Genomic DNA, 22047 nt, shown 5'->3' with positions numbered 1-22047 from the left:
GAGAGAAAAGCGCTGCTTGTGAAACCGTTTCGTGAGATATAAGAAAATTTCGCACAGCACTTTCATTGCTTAAAAGTAAAATAAACAATTTAAAGGCATTATATATTGTTTTAAAATCTTTTCAATTTGATTTCAATAAGCGTTGATATAAAGTAGAAGTGAAATTTGACAAATTTTTTGAGCGTCAAATTAACATAGTTATCTTTGCCCTTTTGATAACTATTCGTTTGTTGTTTTTTTTAGGCCTGGCATGGCCGAGCGCGTAAGGCGTGAGACTCGTAATCCGAGGGTCGCGGGTTCGCGCCCGCGTCGCGCTAAACATGCTCGCCCTCCCAGCCGTGGGGTGTATAATGAACGGTCAATCCCACTATTCGTTGGTGAAAGAGTAGCCCAAGAGTTGGCGGTGGGTGGTGATGACTAGCTGCCTTCCCTCTAGTCTTACACTGCTAAATTAGGGACGGCTAGCACAGATAGCAAACAATCGTTTGTTTTTTGAATTTCGCGCAAAGGTACTCGATGGCAATCTACGTTAGCCGTCTCCAATTTAGCAGTATAAGAGGGAAGGCAGCTAGTCATCACCACCCACTGCCAACGAATAGTGGGATTGGCTGTCACTTTATAACGCCCCCACGGCTGGGACGGCGACCATGTTTGGTGCGACCGGGATTCGAAACCGCGACTCTCAGATTACGAGTCGAACGCCTTAACATGCTTGGCCATGCCGTCCCCTTTTCATAACTAATAAATTGTTAATTTTAGCAAAAGGACGGTATAACCAACTTTTTTGGAACATTTTGTCATGATTTTTGTTCATGAAGTTCAAAATTGGAAAATAATTTTTCTTGCAATACTTATATTTTTTATGACAACTTTCAATCTTTCAGGCTGGCACTATTTTTCTTGTAACTTCGTAGGATAGAATGTTTGCGTGTTTGTGTTTGAATTTCGCGCAAAGCTTCACGAGGGCTATCTGCGCTAGCCGTCCCAATGTTAGCAGTGTAGAACTAGAGTAAAGGCAGTAAGTCGTCACCACTCACCGCGAATGTTTCCATCTCAAAAGTAAATGAGAAGGCAGAAAGGTTTCCAACTTTTTTGTTAATTTTATAACCAGTGGCGTGTGAATTGAAAAGCTAAATTTTTATATTGCAATTTTTTTTTAAATACAAGTAAATAAGAACAGTTTAATATGAATCTGATATTGTTGTACAAGACATAAAGATGCTAAACGTTAAAGTCTAATGGAAGGAGATTTTATTCAGATATATTTACTTCATTTCCCTGTATTCCCAGACAAGCATGCCAACAGGTTATACGTATATTGAGAGAAAATAACTTTAATATATTTAAACAAATTCTCTAGTTTAAGACAATAGAATTAATAATAGAAAAAGCTAAAAACGAACAGTTATAGACCAGACATCAATATTTTCTTAGGCTTTGTAGTACACAGTTTACATAACTTTAACCTATTGAATAAATATGCCTATTTATAAGTTACCCAACATATTTTATGAAAGATAAAGTTAAATTGTTGTTCTTCTGCATAGATATATATAAATATTTTTCTAACTCACCCTGTTATATACATTTATTTATCTGTGTGGATATTTAAAGTTCATTTTTTTTAATTAAAAGATATCTATAATAGGTAAATATATGTTAACAAAACAAAGTTCCAGTGGTATCAAATCCACCAGAAATGGGGAGAAATTATCTTAAGCATATTATTTATTTGATAGTTTTAGTTTAGTTTAAAGGACTGGAGAACCAAGACGGGTTAGTTGGTCCCACGTTGTCCTTAAAAATTATGTTAAAACTGGGAACTCAACACAGTAGATAGGAAGCAAAACAGTGGTGCCTAGACTATGATATTTGCTATTGCAGAGTTTCTGTTTCTTTTGAGGTGTGTGTTTACCTGTGTTCTTCTGAAGTTTTGTATTTCACAAACTTGCACTATATATAAATAAGATGACTTATCATCAAGAGGAAAAGTCAGAAGGTGATGAATGAAAACCATTAGGGACAGTTGTCAAGTATGGGAGAAGTCTTCTCTTGGACATCAGATTTTTGTCATTGTTTAAAAGATCCATAACATCTTCATTGAGGTCACAAACCTAGGAAGAAACTGTCAGGATCTGGTGAACCCAGAATGGCTCGTTGGATTTTCTTCCTGAAGCTTAATTTTAGAGCGCAGGAAGCACATGGGACTGAAGATAGCCATAAAAGTGTATGATCTAGCGAATTAAAAACAAAATGATTTGAACAGTTTAGTTGAACCACAGCTACAGTCAGTGTTATTATTAGCTGAAACATAGAGAGTGATGGTACTGTCGGTGGACAAAATCAACCAGTTCGAGGTATTTTGTCATCAAGTGAGATAGATGTCACAGACTAGTAAGTGTGGTGATATGTGGAACAGTTTTGACCTCGTCTTGCCAGAAAACATAATACCAGAGCAACTACAGTCGTGGAAAAGCCTGAGGTTATGAAGAGTCAAAAGATATCTGATAAGTTGCTATTCTGTGACCTAGGGCAGGGGGCTAGCATATGTTCAAGCATTGGGGATTTATCATCAAGTCCACTCCACTGAACCCCTAATACCTAGAACGTCTCGTATCTGTGACAGAAGTTACAAAATCACATAGTTAAGTAAGGCACAACTACAGGACTGGAATGCAATTGTAGCTGAGTCATATGATCAATTCAATCAAGTAGAGAGCTGAGCTGTTTATCAGGGCAATTTCCAAGCCTGAAAGAAAAGTTTGTCAGTGAATTTGACCATTTATGCAGACACACTATGAAAATGAATACGCTAAAATGGAATTTATCAAATGGTGAAAGATTAATTATGATTGGACTTCGCAAACTACATCTAAGTAAGGTTTGTTACAGGACAACAGTAGTCATATTTAACTTGAACATGCTAATGGCGTCTCACAGATGAACATACTGTTGATTAGTTAATTTTGCCGTGGACATTGATTGACCTGCAACATATTATGTGAGCATGCAGAGCACCTTGAAAATAGCTGAAAGTATCGTTATTAGCAAGGGTAACCAAATAATGATCAAATGCTTCCTAACTTTCATGTAATTTTTAGTTTTCCTACACATTGATATTCGACCATATATACTTCCATCTGTTTATTATATGGAATTGAAGCATCAATGTTTTTGTTCTTATTTTGTGTTTATATATAGGTTATATGAATAAGTTATCTGTTACGTTGTGCATTTTTTTTTTTTAAAGGAAAGCTACATCATTACTTTTTATCATGCTTTTGTTCATTTTAGTGCTAGGTTTTAGCACTTGTTTGTCTTCCTGCATAACTTCTCTTGTCTTATCTGTTCTAATTTTATTTATTGTTTTTCTCCCTAGTTATTGAATATTGCACTCAGATTTCTGGTGAAGAAAAACATTAGATCAATAAACATTTTTGCATGTTATCGTGTGGTTTCTGGTTTTTATTATCTGATCTCGCACAAGAAGTATACAATGGGAAGAACAATAATCATGACTGTTGTTGCTACATAACTACACATTGATTTATCTATCCAAATTCTGTCACTTGTTATACAAGTCACCAAAACATTGTTCCTGAACTGTACTACCAGAGTAAACCCTTTGTTAAAAGTAAATTATGGGTATTATTGAAAGTGAAATAGGAAATACAACAATAACATATTTTTAATCATCGAATGTATCTGTTTAATTATTGGGATGACACAGGCAAGTACCAGATTCAAGAGACAGTCACACTTCAGTTTACTGAAGTAAATACAACGACAAACCTACAGTTGAGAAATGTGAAAGAGCTATAATGATTGAAATCAGAGGAGAAAATAGTGCAGTCCCCTCTTTTTCAACAACTGTCCTGAACAATTGCCTTGGTATATGACAGAACAAAGAGCCATATAATATGATCCTTATATGTGGAATTGTAGGTAATTTTCTGCCACGTGTAGATGTCACCATACAGCAATTGCATTTGACTGGTCCTTTCTTCAAGAAAATGTACTGAACAATTGTCTCAGTATATTATTAATGAAGCAGGTAAACAAGGCATTTGTTAGCCCCTTATTTAATGTAAAATATTTCAACATTTTCAGGCACACGTGTATGTAGTTTAGAAATAAAACATTACTCAGGAAAGGACCTAAATCATTGTTACCTAGTTACCCACTGCTCTGAGTTACAAACATTTTTTCTGATATAAATATTTCTGTATTTACCCATGCTATATGAAAATACACAGTCATGGAGGTAATAAATACATTGCAAAGAATGGCACTATTGTTTCATGTGTATATAAATACATAATACTATGATTTATCAGTCTGGAAGAGAAAGAGACAGTTTTTCTTAATGTCAGATGGTGTCATCTTTCATAAATCGTTTCACTTTGTTATACAATAGTATAAGACTTTGCCAGTCTTTGTTTATTTTTTTAAACTCAAGTTAGGTAATACAGATTTGCACTATAATACATTTTCTGTTGAACATCCTGTTGTGATGTGGAACTGAACTTTGCCAGTTGCTCTTAGTGGAAATCATCCCAACTGAGAGTGTAACAGTGGAATATGATCCCTACAACTTGTGGCAATCAAGAAGCCATTCCATAAGGTATAGAAGCCTGCATAAAGACACTGTTTTGGCAGCCCTCTCTCCTTCATGAAATGTGCTGAACAACTACTTTGCCATTATACATTATGCCACATATCGATATAGGATATAGAAATCAGTATCTCCTCCAGTTTTTTTTCTGCTCACCATACTATTATAATCATGCTATTATCTCACTCGTGAAGGAAAATTAAGTTGAATCTGGTTCTAGGTTTCTCATAATGAATATTCACCCATTATTTGTTGCAAGGTGAATAATAACTTATTTATAAAAAATATTATTGCTATACTAAGTTTTCATAGCACTATTACAGGTGAGATTATGTGCCTAGGTGTGGGCTTAATGCATCTGGCATAAATGCTAGCTTTATGAACTCTGTTTCTCACATCTCTTACAATGATCACTTCTATTTTTGACTTAAAATACAGGATTCATTTTCCAAGCATGCATCCTGAAATTCAACATTCAACAGTCTCTGCTGATATCAAGGATGAGGGCCTACTTTGTTCAGATGTCCAAACAACTGTATTATTGGATTGAACGCAGTTTCACTTTATGCTAATGACACTTTGAGATACTTGTGGACAACTTTCAACAGCTTGCTGTGATTGACCAACTTACATTCACCTAATGGTTCATCATTAGTAAATATCAAAATGTATCATTTGATATTTGGTATTTTCAACCCAAGTGGCTCCTTAAATGATATTGGCTAAATGGTGGCTAGGTCAAACAATTTAGAACTCATGCATAACTGGTCAGCTACTCCTGTCACCTACATGACTACTCTATACTGAATAGCAGGATTAACTGCCTCATTTGTCCCAACAAAGTATTATAATTTATCCTTTGACCCATAGCCTTGTGTGTTAACCACTAGACGAAACCAGACCCATTTTATTTCAAGTCTAACTTTGGTTCACTGACAGTTTGAAGCACTTAGAACCTTGTAGTTCACTTTCAAGTTTATCATTGATACAATAATATGATATACATATATAAAATACAGTTTGACTGACTAATCATCAACGTTTTAATTTGCATGATTAATTACCAGATACTTGATTGAGGTAACAATAAGCAAAAGAATGGGTTGACATTATTTTGTAGCTGTGTTTTTTGCCTTGTTATAATTATAACATTGAACATTCCTCTTATTCTCTTGTGTTGTGCAGAGCGTGCTGTAAGTCCTTATAACCCAGCCAAACCGATAATAGGTGAAGTGCTCCTAGATGGTGGTGATGTTGAATATTTGATTTATCTGATCTCACTGAAGAAATAATACAAGTTCACATCTACTTATCAAATCACGTTATTAAACATCAAGTCATACTATTATTCACCAGGTCGATATGACTAGTGATATGTGAGAATAACCAGGAAATTATGTGAGAATTAAATATCAAGAAGTTTAAGAATGATGTTCAACTTGTAATTTGTTTTCTATTTATTCAACTTTAATATTATTTTGAAGAATAATTCTGCTTACTAAGAAGGTGAATTTGTAAAGAGGCATTAAAATTAGGTTGACAAATGCTTGAAAATTCTCATTTTAACAAAACTATACATTTGGGAGGTTCCAAATGTCACTATTATTAGAGTTTAGGATTTGTTCCAGCACTAATATATTGTTTTATCTTTTGTTTCTAGAAATTTGTATTGTTGCTTAGCCAGAAATAAATTTAATGTAACACGATGTGGATGATATCTGGATATTTCCCTAAATTTTAGAAACAATTTGAACCATATATGTCTTTGTTTCTTCAATTCTATACAAAGCTATTTGAGGACTATTTATACTAGCCATTTCTATTAGATAATAGTGATAGATTAAAGGGAAAGCAGTTACTTAATATCACCTACCACCAGATCTTTGGCTACTCTATTTTATTTACAGAGGAGAACTATTACAATATCATACTCTTAGCAGACACAAACACCTGGTTAGAGCAACAAAAACACTGCTGTATTATGCAAATGTGTGTTTAGTAAAAACATAAAGTAGAAATATACCTTTCTGAAGAAAGTAATGAGTGTGATATGAAATGAAAACTGATGACAATTTGAGGTACACTAGGCATAAGAAGGGACTACCTATTATCAACTGAAGTTCTGTAACCATTGAATATTTGAGAATGTACCATTCACATTGCATATAATATATAAGTTATGCCTTTTTCTAGAAATGTTACATATTTCTATTGAATAATTAAATTTTGATAGAAAAAGAATATCACTAAAATACCAACAAGTATAAAACGATTACAGAAGTCATGGGAAATATACAAAAAAAAATACATTACTGAAATACAAAAGGACATAATACAAAGATAAAATACCTAGAAACTGATTTGACAAATGCAAGACTCAAACAAGCCAATTCTCTATTTTTTGCATTCTCTGAAAAATTCCAATCTCAAACACAAATAACTAGGCAATGGGGAGTAATAAATTCCATTTGGTCTAAATCTATTTATGTTGTGTCACTTATAACTGCTGTATCTTTCTCAACTAGTCTACTTATATCAACATTTCACTAAGTTACTGAGTTTAATAACTGTAATTGGTTCAAAAATAATCTGCTAGTACAACAAAAAGTTCAAGGCTCAACTGAAGTACTTTAACAATTGTGGTTGTTGATGCTTAATCTTAAGCTTTTAAATATAAGTTATATCTGACAATTTCATCTTCATTGAAATTCACCCCTCTGAGGAGGAAGATGCAAAAATAGATGTGTTAAGATTAAAGCATCAGGTGATTTCACTGATATGTATTTCAGTGTTTTGTCTCTTTCATAACTGCACACATTGCTGTTTACTGGTAAAACTACATAATAAGACCTTTACTAATAACTTATGATTATTGATAAAACTTTAAAGCATTTACTAGCAAACATTAAACATAATGATGAAGTGTTTTAAACATTACTGCTTAAACATGATTTATTTTATTCTTAATCAAGAACCTTCAGACATGGACATTTTATTCTAAAGTAAACATTGCATAATATAATTTTTCAGAGGTCATCCTAAAAGTTGTATTTGAAAACACAAACACTTATATTAAATCTGTGTTATTGGAACACATTTAACACTGAAACTTAGATAATGAAGAATATCTTTGGGTACATGTTTCTCAAAAAAATTCAGAAACTATGTATTAACCAGTGTAGAGATGTTCAAATTTATTGATATATAAACCAAATGCATAACAGGGTAATTCTTGCTGGCTAGATATCAGTTCCATATTTGACAGCTCGTTCACAATCCACCTCCTGACAGCTTGATGGTAAAGGTGAAAGCCTACAACAATGAACCTTGGGTTCTGATACTCATGGTGTGCAAGCACAGATAACTTATTGTATAGTTTTATGCTTAGCAACAAAAATTTATCTCAGTATAACTGCTTATATTTTATAAGTTGCACAAATCTTTTTTACTAAATTGTAAATTTCTTTTTTTGCTAAGATAACCAATTTAAAGTTGGTTAAGTTACTGTGCATAGAAGAGAAAAATAAATGTTTTATATATTATATTTATTATCTTTTGCAGGATTGATTCTTCAAGTGAAACATTTGTATTTAAGAATAAACTGTGGAAAAAAAACTTTAAATATAAGTGTACCACAAAAAATCTTAACACTAATCTTCAGTGTATTCAGAAAAATTAAATTCAGCTTTGATACATGTCTGAAGTTATTAGTTTAAAAGTGGTTGCAATAAGAAATGTAACACCCTTACCTCTTGCATTCTCAATACAACAGGCATATTATTTTCTGTGCAAGCAGCCACAAAATTGTCAGGAAGTAGCTGCCCTTCCTTTAGAAAATTATCATCTTTTCCCTATCATAAAGACAAACACTGGTCAACTTTTCTTTAGCAACAACTTGATATCGCAAAAAATTAAAATACATTTTTAGCATACAATAATACAATGTCTGAACTACACAATCTATATTTTTTATACAAGGTACATATTCAATAAACTGATTATGTATATTAATTTTATTACTGTACACACATACCACACATTTAATTACAGCTTCAAATAATCAGCCCCTAAAGTTAATTTCCTGGTGTTACCTAATATCTAATTGTAGTTTATCACTCTGGTAGTATACTGTTAGAAACAGAAAGTTTATTTAATTTAATTAAACTGAGCAAAATGCTTTTATTTCTTTGCTAGGAGTTTTTTTGTATTTGTATGGCACAGTAACTTGCATTACTTAACATTACAGATAACCATTTGTTCCCTTTGATTAAGAATAAACTTGGTTTAAATAGCTAACTGGCACCTTCATGTTGACAATTAAGATTAATGCATAGTGATTAAATATAATAGACAAAGTATTTTTATAATGTTATTACCAAACAGTGGTTAGCATATTACCATTTCTAAGTTTAGAATTAATAAAAGTTATTTCAGAGCAAAAATTGGTTTTATTTACTTGGTTGCCATGTGAACATTATACAAGTTTTGATTTTCTCAAAGTAATTTGCATGTTGGCTCACTTGTACAGTGTGTATCAGCACACTAACCATAGAACTAGCTCCAGGCTGTAAAATGAAGCTACAAATCACTAGGTGTTATATCTTATTTATCTTATTAGCTTTAATTGGTTAGTGCAAGTATGTTAATGACTAATAAGAAGGCTCACAATTATGAATTCAAGTGATTTTGACCAAATTTTTAGGTTTTAAATCAAAACATCTTAGAAAACTTGCATACTTCTCTGAGTTCATAAATAAAGAAATTCACTGAGCTCCAGATGGTCTTCACCATAGTTTGATATTTGAATCAGGCTCACTTTGCATTTTTTATAAAGAGTAAGTTGGTTACTTTCTCTTAAGTCAGGGAGGCAGCCCAGATTAGTATTTAATTTCTAAAGTTAGAAATAATTTTTAAGATTGCTCTTAAAGCTTGCTGTAGGTTAAGGCTTTTGATAGTGCTTCTTGTAAAGGAACAGTCTGTATAGCTATGAATGTATTGATTTCTCTCCTCACTAACATACATTTTGCAGACTTTGTCAAGCTCTTGAATTCAAATAATGCAGCACACACTCACATGCACATATATACATGTAAAGAAAATGTTCTTTGTACATATTTACTATATGACTACCAATTGGATGTACACAAAATAAACACCATAAAGAAATTTATATTACTGTGTGTGTGTTTTTTATCTTAAACAGTGGTAAGTCACTTGATGTTAGTGAATAACTTATTAATCCTGTATTCATCATAAATACTGCAGAAGTAAAATCACAAGTTGATTTAAGCATTAGAACAACATTTCTTGGCAAAGCAGTTTACTAAATACAGAAGCAGGAGAATATGTATTTTCATTAAAGTACAAAATTTAAAACAGCTAATGAAAGAATACATTTAATAAATACAATGACACTATTTTTCAACTTGAGTTTCAATGACTGGCTACAAGAATAATATTTTACATACCAATAACACCTGCTGTTTGCTCTAGTCATGATTATTCAAACAATTACCTATTTTAATGCTTTTGAAAAATATAAAATTTTCGTCCAAGCTCAGTTAATCAGTGTTTGTTTTATTAGATGTACCATGGTTTATTCAAATACAACGTACTGAAAGAAGAAATCTTTAATATAGTAATATTTTAATGTGATGTGAAGTAAACAAGAAAACTTCATCACCTTTCGAAAAGATGCCTGCACATTTCAGAAAAAAATATGTATTTCTGCAACAAATACACACAGTAACTCTGAGCTTTCTTTACATATTCTCACAAAAACTGGTAATATTTTGTATACAATTAATGAGAATATTTTGAGTAAGTTTGTTTTATCTGAAAATGTTATTTATTGTACGCATTTACATTCAAATTCTGAATAGTTTGAGCACAATGTGATTTTAATTTTATGTATAAAAACACTTTTCTTTATCTTACAGTTTTCATATTTTATTTGCAAAATCTCTAGAACTTCCATAATGGATAAAGAGATTTCTCATTACATTCAGTTTTCTATATCATATTACTAACTAGCTATTATAATCAATATACAGTGAAATGAAATGTTTCATATTAGGAAATAATGAAAACATCTTTCGACTCTTCTTTCAGTCACATGCATAACTTTATATCTATCTTTTCACTTATAGTTTATTTTTAATATTTGCTTTTTCTTTTCTGCTCTTTACCACTGTTTATTTACATTAACACACGTCAACAGTGCCTGTGGACAACAAAAAGGTATGATCAACAGAGATACTTTAATCTCCAGCAAAATCTTTTTGTGGTCACTCATTAATGTCGCCCTCCCAGAGCAAGGACAAAATTTAGAAAATATTTTGAAAAATTATTAAACTTTTCAAACATGAATTATAAAACTAACAATGTAAAAGTAAGACCTATATATAATTCAACTATTTCTCTAACTATAGTATATTTAGGTAAGAAACAACCATGAGGGCTATCAAAATAAAGCAGCCAACAATAATACACGTAGTTATGTCTGCCTCATGACAACAACTATTGAATTACAGTGTAAAACGATTATAAACATGCACTCAATAAGTACATGTGGCTTACAAATCAAGACTAAGTATGGAAGGTAGGTGTAGTATCCTTCAGTGGTTAGTAAAATGTATTATTTGTTTCTACTGGATTCAGTCAAAGGTGTTTGAAACATTTGTGTAAATAGTGCAAGTAAATAAATAAACTATTTAGACATACATCTACATGACAGTAGTTGTGTAATTCAAAACAGACTCTGCAAAAGTGGGTCATGTGATAATAAGACTGAAGTTTAAGAATAATTTTAATGGTTTCTTTTGAAATAAAGGAATTACAAGTCAGAAAAATTAAAACTTTTAAATTACAACATACATTATAATATTAAGTTTATTAATATATTGATAGCAAAGTTCTTCAATCAGATATTGAATGTAACTGAGTGACTTATGCAGAAAGAGATTTAAAGGATTACCTGTTCCAAAATGGTTAAAGTATGTTCTTCAGTTATTCACTTTCTAAACCACTGTAATTAATAACTATTGAAAGCATATTCCTCTTGTCACTTTGTCAAGAATGCTTTCATGCTCCTTTTTTTGATAATGCTCAAAATACACATTGTCACTTAGCAACAAACCTATTACCATATTGTTCTTAGGTTAACTATGGTGTTTATGTTGAATGTTCATTATCCATGTTGATTTGTTAGAAAGGTTTTCTGATTCTGTAGTTCTCTGGTAACATTAGTGATATAACAGCAAAATAGTTCAATTCAGAAGTTTTATGACACTGAGTTGTAGTCAAAAACAAAATAAAATTTATCAATTAGTGTTTCAGCTAAGCCTTATGTTACATTTATGTATTAGGCCTAATGCTTAAATTAGACTATATATACACCTACTATTACTAATGTTATAGAGCCAGTGTTTAAAAAGTAGTGAAGAAACGTTAATTAATAAACATTCTTTTGTATTTTAACATATATATATATGTATGTATTGGCTACTTGGCCTAAAAACGTAAAGAAAAATAAACATTTATTATTACCAAACATCTCTTATTCCTTGTACAGTTGGAAAAGTTAAAAATTTGTGTCAGAATGTTTGAACTATGTTTTCTAATTCCTGACTAATATAAAATTCAGTAAAAAGGTTCAAGAGTGCATACATAGTTTTATTTACAATAACATTTAATATTTTTACAGTTCTTTACTAAACATATGGTGATTAAAGAATTACATCGAGACTGACGAAATATGTGAAGAGTAGGTGCATTTTGGAGGTACAGATATATTCATTTTAGTTAAATTCTATAATTTTCATTAATCATTCGAGAATTGTTTCCTATAATTTTGGCTGGGCTTTAATATTTATATTGTATAAAACACTAATAATTATATTTCTTTTTGGTAACCATTATGCATCTTATAATAATACACTATTTTATCACAAGAAGACTAGTTCCTTCTTCCTGCAGCTCTTCTATCTTATGGATAAGTGGGTTTTATGGATATGTATTTATATACACACAGTTAGTAAGGGCTTTACTGAGCTTGGTTAAACAAGGCCCAACAAGTCATTCAAATACTATTATCACTGTGAATAATTATGTAGCATTATTGCTCATTACTGGGTTGATTTTTAGCTGTTTTTTGTTGGTGACTTTTAGTTGATCAGAAGTTAATAACACCTAACATTAAACCTCAAAATATTTGAAAAACTCAACTTTACTTTCTTTCTCTATATGAATATTTATAGCTAAGGAACATTTTTTTGGAAACTAAATGACAGATGAGACTGAAGTTAATGGAGAGCTTGACAGTTGTAGTACTTGCCTGATCGATCAGAATAGTCAGAGGTGGTCCCTGGTATTTTTTAACAAGATGAACAGCATCATATTCTTTCCAAGTTTCTTTGTCTTTCCCCAAATAACCAGTAAATGCTTTCTGTCCCCAAGGACACTCCATAGGATTGCAGATGGGTGAGAATGCTGAGACACTACAATATTTTCCTGGGTTTTTCAGTGCACATATCAAAGCACCATGACCTCCCATACTGTAAAATAAAACATCTATTATATAACCACAAATTATTTGTGCAACAGCAGCTCATATATATATATATAAATTAAGTTTTTAATAATCTGGTGTCTATAATTCTTGTATTGCAGAAAACAATTTATTCTAAAGCTAAATTATGAATTTTACATAAAGAAGCCACTCAAGTTTGTTAAACCACTCAAATTTTGCACTACATTATCAAACTTGCATGGTGCAGCTATACCAAGGTTTCATGGACACCATACTCAAACACCAGAATTTTTTCCTCCTCTTCACAGGTCACTATGTACAGCAAGCATGGGGATGGATGTTAGGATCCCAGAGAAGGTAAACTGTACAAACACAACCTTTCTCAGGTGGCCCCTCACCATGTACAGGAATTCACAACAAGTGGGATTTTTAACAAGATGCTAAGAGTTAAATGCTTACTTCATGAAAGGCTGGATTTTACATAACAATTCTTAGCTATTTCAAATCCTTCCAACACTATATTTAGGTTTCTCAATGCTCTTTTCTTTAGTGAGGCATGTTATGCAAGATGTGTGTTCAGAAAAAACAGTTGGTGTAGGAGTTATGTTATGATAGAGATGGATATGTCTATACTGGGAGAATAAATTTGTTTACATGAAATCTTAATTTGTAGAAGCATTGTTGAAGAGGTGAATTAATATTAAAAATTACCTTCTTAGCAATTTGACAGAATAGAGAAAAATTAGGACCTTTATAAACAGCATGGAAATGTAATCCTTGAAAAGTTTTTAGATTATCTAAAGTTGTTATCCTATCCTTCAAATGATAATCATAAAATTACTTAAAGATGACTTTCTTTTAAGTCTTGCATGGTAATCTTTTAGTTTTGTTTTTAATATTGTCTTCTTTTGACCACATTAAAACTTTTGTGGGCTATAAAAGAAAATATAAAAATAGTGACCTCTTCAGGTTAGTCAAGATTAGATCAAATGAAATAAATAATAATATAATAAAAATGTTTTATGAGAAACACATGTGAGCAGTTTGTGAACAATGTAATTTGATAACATAACATGAATTCCCTGTTCCCCAAGTTAGTTATAATTTATAATGGTGTTAATAGTAGTTAGTCATGATTCAAAGCATAAAAAACACAATAAAATTTAAGAATTAACAAATATATACTGTTACAAAGTTAAAGTTACTTGGGATAAAGGAATGTTCTTTCATGCACAATTTGAAGTCATTCTACAGAGAAAAAAGGGTGATTTAGATTGGGTTTTGTTTTTGGTGGTTATGAACTTAGTCAAATTGTCAAATCTTGAATGAAGTTATAGTAGAAAGAAAGCAGATAAAATAGTTTCACTGGAAAAAAATATGTGAAATGTGTTAAAAAGAGGTTAGAGATTATGAAGATGAAATATGAGAGTTTTGAAATGAATAAAAATATTCTTAATATTCACATCAAAATCACATTGCACATGGACTGGTAAAAACAAAAGGGCAGATTTTCTTTAGTTTATTAAAAATCCTTCACTAAAATATATGATTTTTTGTAATTGAAAGACTTGTAATGTCTACTGAAAGTGTGCCTAATTTTGTGAAGATACACATACAACATCAAAAGTTAGTTACATCAAAACTAAAAAGATTTTAAACAAGTACAAAGAGGTGACATGGTAGGTCAAATAAACCAAGTCTGTGTTGAGTGAGTTAAGACCAATACCTTTAAGAAATCCCGCACATTTAAGAACAGTGTTTATTTATATTGTTGTTGTTTTATATTACTTTTGGTTAATATAGTCTTTAAACGAGTTTTGAAGCTTATGATGTCCAAATACCTCTGAAAAAGGCACAAGCCAAAACCTTAATAGAATAAAAAACTTCTGTAGTTGTTTGTTGTCTTTATTGATAAAAAGATAGCTGAACTATGTGCAGGGGCAAATTATATCTTGGAATTTGACAGTATGCATCCTGCCACATTATTGTATGGAATATGGAATTTAATGCATATTTTGTTGAAATGTTCACAAAAACAAACATACTTTGTGAAAGCAAAGTACTTGTAATTGCTTACAGTACCTTTATTATAGATTTTCCAAAAACAAAATTATTTTTTTTTATTCATCTGATCATACTGTATACATGAATAGAAACTTACAAGATAAAATTAACTTTAAAAACAAAATGAGAGGTTGTACCTGTGTCCAAAAATAGACTGGCAGTTAGGCAGAACTGGAAAGTTGCCATTAATAATTTCAGGAAGCTACATGGATGGAAGAAAATAATATTTCTATAATTATCACTCAAAATGATCATTCAAGGTATTAAAAGAATAATTGATAATGACAAAAAGCAAGCAATTAAAAAAATACAAATTTTAATCAGTAAAAACATTTGTTAGTTCCATATTTGTATGTACTCAACTCTTTCATAAAGAGAATTAGTCACATTTATTTTAAATCCTTTTATAATATATATATGCAAATAGGCAGATTATGTCCAATTAATCTGTGTTTCAAGTTTTTCCTATGAACACTGGTATATGAAGCTGAAGTATGCTCTTTATAAAATTAGCCATAAAAAATGAGTGTTGATGAATTTTCTGTTTCTTCTAATACCCACTGCAGATAGAAAACTTGTTTTGAACAATGATTTAAGGATTTATCTCTGGTATAATTCCAATAATTTTTATTTAGTAGGTAGGTAGGTATTTCATATATATTGGTACAAAGCATCTAGACTATCTGTGCCAAACAAGATGTAGTACACTGTTATGGTATATGGAAATGAAGGTAAAAATACGTAATCCGTATGAGTGAAGGTCTCGCAAGATACCATATCTCCATGTTGTATCATTAGCTTTCTCTATATAAAAAAAATAGAAACAACATGCTGTCGCTTTAAAAAGGCTCCTCTAACTTATGTTTTAAGGCAAATTAAGTGGTCTATTGTGGAGCGTTGTCTTCAGAACCCACACTGCGTAGGTGAGAGAAGGTTGATTGATTCAAGGAACCAAACAAGACAAGCATTAATCATCCTTTCTAAGATCTCACTGAGACAACTCATCAAAACAATGGGACGGTAATTCGAAGAAATCTGTGGATCCTTCCCAGGTTTAAGAACAGGTTGTACAATATCTTAGCATCAAGCATCAGGAAAGATATTTTCATGCCATATCTGGTTAAAGACAGCCAGGAGAATAGTAAGAGAGGCAGGAGAAAGGTGGTGTAGTATCTCATAATATATATCATCAGGTCCAACTGATGTATTGCCAGACCGATGAAGCACAAGTGTGAGTTCCACCAGTGTAAGAGGTTGATTGTAGTCACAAGGATGATAAGTCAAAAAGGAAAGAGGCAGATGTTCAACTTGTGTTTTAATAGCTAAGAAGGAAGGGGATGAGTTTGAAGTGGTAGATAAATAAGAGAAACGTTCACCAAAAGTACTGGCAATACTCTGAGCATCAGCAACTTCATGGACATTGAATATTAAGGTAGAGGGGGGGCAGAAGTATGCCATCCACTCATCTTTCGGATTTTGTCCCATATGACTTTTGAAATGGTGGTTGAGGAAATGCTGGAGGCAAATTTAATCCAAGATTCTTTCTGGCTTTGATGTCTAACTCGCCAAGCCTGTGCACAGTCTTGCTGATGTGCAATGCAGTTTGTAAGCATGGGATATCTACAATATTTATCCCAAGCATGTTTCTGAGCTTTTTGTGTTATATAACAAGCAGAATTCCACCAAGGACAGGGATGCCATGGGAAAGTTGTTAAGGTTTTGGGGATGCACTCAGCAGCTGCTTGGACAATACAGTTAGTTACTGCTGCAACACAATCATCTATGAATGATTTACATAAGATGGCAAGATCAAGTTCTAAGAGAGCAGTGAAAGAGGGCCAGTTGGCCTGGTCCATCTTCCACTGAGACACACGGGTCAGGTGGCACTGACCACAGCCAATCTCTCTTAATATAATAGGAAAATGATCACTACCCCATGGACTGACTGGGTGCATGAAAATATGTGTAAAAGCCAGTATTGAAGAGAGATAGGTTGTGATTCAGGAGTATATGCTAGAACCACCCCAGAGGATATTATGGCCTTTAAGATCCCCCAAAATTAAAAAGGCACTTGCTCAATAAGGGCATCAAGATCTCAGGGATGATAATTTTTTCCAGGGATAAGGTACAGAGAGCAAACAGTGATGGTATGACCCAAGGAGATATGGATGGCTACAGCCTCCAAGGGCATATTCAATTACAAGGACCGGGTGGGCACATGTTGATCAACCAGCAATGCTACTCCCCCATGTCCTTGTCCTGCACGACCTGTCATTTCGGTATAAAAAGTATTGTAGAATTTTAACTGTATCATTAGGTTTTAAAAATGTTTCCTGTAAAGAAAGACATTTGGGATGATAAAAATCAATCAAATCCTTGATGTCAATCAAATCTGATTGAAAACCCCAACAGTTCCATTGAATTAGCATGGCCATTTTTCTTTACTTTGGAGGAGAATTTGGCACGAAGACCTTCTGCTTGCAACTGTGCTTTTTTCTTTACTGGATGTGGGTCAGTCACTCTCTAGTGATCCTGCTCTGGATCGAGTAGGCAGGTCGGAGTTTGTAGACACACATTCCAGTGATTGAGGATGTGAATGAATGGGTTGTTTAATTTTTGGGGTGTCAAGAGTGGAAGACCCCATGGAAACACCTGGGCTTGAACAAGGTGAGGTTGGGCAATGACTGGAAGATGTGGTAGGGACAGAGAAAGATGTAGATACTGATTTGTTAACTTTGTTGATTTTGGAGGGAACTAGATTAAGATGCGTTGTTAAGGATTCTGTAGGAGGCATGGAGAGGTCTGTCTGGACTCCTACTGTAGTAGTGGAATGGATTACAGCAGCATAAGTCCGAGATGGAATTGGGAATAGTAATTTCCGAGCCTTTGGGTAAGTAATTTAATGAACTGCCTTGAGACTTTGTACTTCTCTTCCACCCATTTAGGGCAAGAAGTAAAATAGGAAGGATGTGGACCATTACAGTAAACACAATGCAGTTCTAGTTGGTATTCAAAAGCATTATGGTCTTCACCAGCACAACAGACACATGTCAAGGAACCACAGCAAGATGTTTTCGAATGATCAAATCATTGACAATGAAAACATCTAACAGGGTTAGAAATATAAGACCATACCTTACAATTCAGGTTTCCTGCCTTGATTGTGGTAGGAGGAAGCAATGTTGTAAATGTTAATATTAGAACATTTGTTGGCTCCATAATCCATAATACAATAAAAATTCGGTGCAATGCTATAACACCTTGGCTAGTGAAACCTGTGAGGATCTCTGACTCTGGAATGGTCTTTATAATTTCTCTCAACTATAACTCCTCTGGAAGAATTCAATGTAGAATGATGAGTAACCTTAATGGGTATATCCCCAATACTTGCTATCATGAACTATAAAATGTTTAAAAGTAACTTGATTGTATTGCTGTGTCAGATATTAGTGTATGAAATAATAAAAAATGCATAAAACAAAGAAATATTTAAATCTGTCCACTTCTTTAGTTACATAGGAATACATTTTATAATGGTTCTTTTACTTTTCTTCAGTTGCATCAACATAAAACCCAGCACCTGACCCAAAGTCATAACTATCATCTTCTCCTTCAATGTTCACTCCTCCTATTTCAGCAAAGTTATATATTACAAAAATGAATATAAAAGCACAAAAGAAGTAAAAAGAGCTAGGCTATCAGTAGATTTGCTATTTGAATACTTTACAAATCTTGTGATCACTTAATACACACACAAACAAAATATTGGTAATTGATGTTCCCGTAAGTTACCTTCCTTCTAATCAACAGTTCAAGAGAGAGCCTTAGAAACACTGCCATAACAAACAGACATTGAAGAAGTTTGGTGGCAATATTTTGATTACTTGGATAAATGGAATAACTGAAAGTAGAAGTTAATTAATTAATTGTTGGAATAAGCACCTCATCCTGATTAATCAATTACTTTGCGTGACATTTATCAAAGTAATAGTGACTCATAGGTAGCTGACAAACTATTAAATTGCCCAACTCTTGAAGTGGAGCAATGAAAATAAAGTTTCATGTTTATCTTTGTCATGCATTTCACATTTTCTTAAAGCAGAACTTCACATTTGAGTTTCTTTCAGAGATGATTAATTTACCATGTACTTTTTGTCACGTTAAGCATTATGCAACCTAATTCTTCGACAATGTTGCTGGACTGAAATAAAGGATCTTGCAAACATCTAGACCAACCATGCCATCATTAAAGGAGGTCCATGTCTTAACAGAGATGGACCATAAAGACTGACTCACAATGAAGTTTTTGTAAAGAAAAATTACTGTTCATTCAATGAAATAATTAATTTTCTCTTTTAATACTTTATCAAAATTGTATGATGCAAATTTCTCTCTTTGCTTGTCAGCTTCAATGCTAAACTTAACCTATGTTTTAGGACTTGATTGATATATTACTTAACATAAGAACAATTAAAAAGTAAAACTATATGACATGTACTTATAGGCTTTTTATTATTTTCTTGCATCCATTATATGAAAATTTAGTTTAATAAGATTCAAGGGAGAGAAAAAAAGGAACATATTGTTATCAAAACTAAAATTAGATGTCAAATTGATTAGCTTGCCAAAAAAAAGAGACTCTGGAATATTCTACTATACTTAAATGTAACTCACGTGGACTAGTGTCTGGGCAGACAATCATCAAACCAGCTTCTGCAGAATTTCGTTGTGCTCCAGCTTTCTGAATGAAATTTTGTTCTGTACATGTCAGCCCTAAAGAAATTATATCTAACAATTACTACCTCAGGATAGACCAGAAAAACATACTTATATTTTAACCTTAAAATTAAGATGATAAAACTTACATGACATTAAAGGCATTCCAATTTCCAACCTTTGTCAACAAATGGAAAACTAACTACTAAATAATTTCTGATCCCAATATTAATCATATCTTTTCTCAACTCCTACAAAACAGGGTCTTTTCCACTTTAGATGTAAGATTGTTACACAGATTTAGTCCCTTACTGCAAAAATAAAACTTCTCCAATTCTTCTAAGTATAAAATTATAACCTCTGAGAATTCAAAATGAGAAAATTGTCACAATCATATCAATTCCCTCAAGTATTTTTAATATTTCAATATAATTTTCCTTGGTTCTTTTCTTTTCAAAAGAAAAAATGCCATGAAATTTCAGCACACTCTCATACAAAAACCTCTCTTCCCCTGGTATCATTCTAGTATAACACTCAACAACAACTCAGTAATCTTTACAAGCCAAGGAGGACACAATAACCTGATTAAGGTTTAACTAATTATTTTTAGAACTAGATTGTGGTCTCTCTAGATATGTATTCAATATTCATACATGTATTACAAATCCAGAATTTTGTTTGGCTTGTAATTTGTAACAGAACATAGCTGCAAAGGTTTAGAAATTGTACCAATCAGTAAATGAAAATCCTCTTCTATCACATAATTAAGATGATCCCCCTATCTAAATTATATGAGTAATTTCTGACTATCTGAAACCTATCACAGTTACAAGATGTCTGCCAAAGTGATTACTTTGGTAATCAACAGATTTTGTCTTTCTCAAACAAAACTGTAGCATCCTGGTTACACCCAACCAAATCTACAAAACATTTTGATATCATGTACAACCTTAACCAATTTTCCAATTGTTTCTTTCAGTGTAATGAATGCAAATGAGGAACAGTAATAGATCAGAACAAATCTCTTAGACATACCATTTATAACACTAGTTCAGTTAGATGAAGCTTCATTAAATAATAGTTTTCTCTCAATCAGCCAATCTGTAACCCTATCAATATACTTCTGACTATGGTAATAACTAACCTGGCCTTTTGTGCAACACTTAATTAAAAGCTTTAAAAGAATTCAAGTAAACCAAACAAACTCCTTCACTCTCTTCTGGATAACAAGTAACATTACCAAAACGATAATACTTTAATAAGGAAGGATCATCTCTGTACATTATATAACAATACCACAATATTCATACACACATGCACACCTCAGTTAATTTAAGTTAATATATGGCAAGTTAAAAAGTCCTCAAAAACCCAGTAAATGGAATAATATTAATCACCCTTTAGATTTCTAGAGTTAGCCAAATGACCAATTACCTATCAAGTAGTTACAATATTTGGTCCTTCAACTTCCTTTACAACTTAAAGGTAAATAGTAAATAAAATTAATTCTGAAACATTTCCTCCACACAAAGTACCAGTTAAAAACTCCATTCAACATCCTTCCCAAATAAAGTTGATAGGAAAACATTTTAAAGCTCAAAAATCTCAGTTACCAAGAAAAACCACCCCCATTCTTCAAAGGTCATGCTCCCATTATATTCTACTTACTTTTAATATATCTAAAGAACTTCTTACAGTTAATTCTAATATTACAAACAAATTTCTTGATAGGCCCTTTATAATAACCTTTTTTCTTCTTCTTTTTACAAACTCCCTAATCTCTAATTTTCTAAATCTACCATCCTGGCCATCAATTTATGTTTCCTAAATCTATAAATAATATACATCTCCAATACTCTCTCTCTAAATTAGGCCAACTCTTTCTCACATATGTATACATGTTTTTGTATGTTGACTAAATTCACCTACGCTATATTAAAATCTCTTAGTAACTGAAATGTTCCACATTTCTTCCCCTATAAACTCAACTAGCAAGTTGACCAAAATTATTCATACCTTATGGCCGAAATATTAACTCTCTTAAAATTTTGCCGTAAAAATTATATTTTCTTTCATGTCAAGATGTAGCCAAACATCAAATCTAATTAACTTCAGTAACTAT

The 22047-nt window shown here is 32.2% G+C and overlaps 1 pseudogene across 1 annotated transcript; it reads right to left on the bottom strand.

The window, feature by feature from the left end:
* Positions 1–81: 81 nt before the first annotated feature.
* Positions 82–20446, bottom strand: LOC143231374 (S-formylglutathione hydrolase-like; annotated as a pseudogene). The gene is made up of 7 exons (XR_013016887.1): positions 20413–20446; positions 19884–19997; positions 18713–18837; positions 15347–15411; positions 12951–13170; positions 8365–8466; positions 82–7927 (listed from the first exon to the last, which is right to left on the bottom strand). The product of XR_013016887.1 is annotated as an S-formylglutathione hydrolase-like (transcript).
* Positions 20447–22047: the final 1601 nt, after the last annotated feature.

Source organism: Tachypleus tridentatus, chromosome 11 (genome assembly GCF_004210375.1).
Source record: "Tachypleus tridentatus isolate NWPU-2018 chromosome 11, ASM421037v1, whole genome shotgun sequence".
In the NCBI taxonomy this organism is placed as follows: domain Eukaryota; kingdom Metazoa; phylum Arthropoda; class Merostomata; order Xiphosura; family Limulidae; genus Tachypleus; species Tachypleus tridentatus.
This window is presented reverse-complemented; position numbering and strand designations above follow the sequence as displayed.